Source organism: Microtus ochrogaster, chromosome 4 (genome assembly GCF_000317375.1).
Source record: "Microtus ochrogaster isolate Prairie Vole_2 chromosome 4, MicOch1.0, whole genome shotgun sequence".
In the NCBI taxonomy this organism is placed as follows: domain Eukaryota; kingdom Metazoa; phylum Chordata; class Mammalia; order Rodentia; family Cricetidae; genus Microtus; species Microtus ochrogaster.
The window spans coordinates 25,149,194-25,150,994 of record NC_022011.1 but is presented as its reverse complement, the minus strand read 5'-3'; the positions used below and the strand labels follow the sequence as shown (position 1 = coordinate 25,150,994).

Here is a 1,801-nt window from a genome sequence, read left to right as displayed (position 1 = left end):
CTTTTTTCATTTTATTTTATTTCCTGGAACTCACTCTGTAGACCAGGCTGACCTCAAACTCACAGAGATTGGCCTGCTTCTGCCTTCCCAGTGCTGGGATCAAAGGTGTGCGTGGCCACCACTGCCTGGCTTTGTTTTCATCTTATAATATATCCCAGACTTGTTTCTAAGTCACTTCCTTATGCTTTGAATGGCTGTGTTGGATTCCAGCATTTGCCTGTGTTGGACTTCCCTTACGTGTGGACATGTAGCCCGCTCCCAGTTTTTCTCAGTTTCTTTTCACACTGCAAAGTCCACCCTTGTGCACACCTCTTTTAAGAAACACTTTTAATCCCAGCACTTGGAAGGCAGAGGCAGGTGGATCTCTGTAAATTCGAGGCCAGCCTGATCTACAGGATAGGACAGGCTCATTAGCAACAGCAAAACCCTGTCTTGAAAAATTAAAACAAACAAACAAAGTCAACCCCCCCACTTTGTTAGCTTCCTTCTGACCACACTCACCCCCATTCTCTTCCCCCCCTTTTTTCCCACCCTCTTTTGCCTCCCAAAAAATCCCCTTCCACATTCAAGCCTTTACATTTTGGGGGAAGGAGCAGCTTGGTTTTGTGACCCACTGAGTTTAACCAGGGCCTTTGGTGTGAGCAGGGCTGTGGTGCTGTCCACTGAAGCACGGGCAACTCAACAGTGGCTATACCAGCTGCCTTCCTTCCCCCACCCTATGATTGGATGCTGCTCAGACCCAGTGTCATGTGGGCTACTGCTGCTGTGCTTGTCTATCTTGCCGTGAATTTAAGATTATCTTCAGGGCTGGAGAGATGGCTCAGAGGTTAAGAGCATTGCCTGCTCTTCCAAAGGTCCTGAGTTCAGTTCCCAGCAACCACATGGTGGCTCACAACCATCTGTAATGGGGTCTGGTGCCCTCTTCTGGCCTGCAGACATACACACAGACAGAATATTGTATACATAATAAATAAATATTAAAAAAAAAGAAACTTTTAAAAAAAAGATTATCTTCAGAGAAGAAAATAATCTTGCTAGTAGTTGGAACGCTAAGTGCATTTTAAGAGGGCTGGTAGACAGCACTAAATCACCCTCCTGAAGAGCTGCCTTAATTCACTTTCCTACACAGGAGGATGAGTACACCAGTTTCCCTTAAGGGTGAGACACTGCATCGTGCCATCCTGTGACAAATGACTCAGAAAAGCAACTTCTGTCCAGTGTGTGAGCCACAGGGACCTGCGGGGGGGGGGGTAGGGGGTGGAGATGAGTCAGAGCTGGCAGGGTTCCAGCGGCATCCAGCACAGCAGAGTTGAGGCTGGAGGAGGAGAGGTACAGGAGGAGAGGGAGGCAGCCAGCAGGCAGGCTTTACCCATGGCTTTGGTTGGCTGGTCTGGGTGAAACAAGGAGGTAAGTTTCCCCCTCTCAGTGGTAGAAAAGAGAGAGCAAATGCTTTGGCATCTCCTTCTGTTTGGTGGCTTTGATAGTGGACAAAGAGTGTCTTTTGTCAGCCACAGTATGTCACTGAAGTGTGTGGCTTAGGGCAGATGTGGAGGGTGTGGTGTTCATTCTGTCCCTGTGAACCAGTGTGTGCTGTCCAGAACTTTCCTCTGATTCATGAAGACAGAGTCAATGCCCCGCTCCCATACACAGGGATTCCAGCTCTACACTGAGCACCCCTCACAGGCCCCACTGCACCCTGAGCTCCTCCTCATGGGCCCCACTGCACCTGGAGCACCCCCTCACAGGCCCCACTGCACTCCCTCACAGGCCCCACTGCACCCCGAGCACCCCCTCATGGGCC

The 1,801-nt window shown here is 50.0% G+C and overlaps 1 protein-coding gene across 1 annotated transcript in view; it reads left to right on the top strand.

Annotated features, from left to right (window-relative positions):
- Positions 1-1,801, top strand: part of Pkd1l2 (polycystin 1 like 2) — a 74,941-nt gene that overhangs the window by 7,479 nt on the left and 65,661 nt on the right. The window lies entirely within an intron of this gene.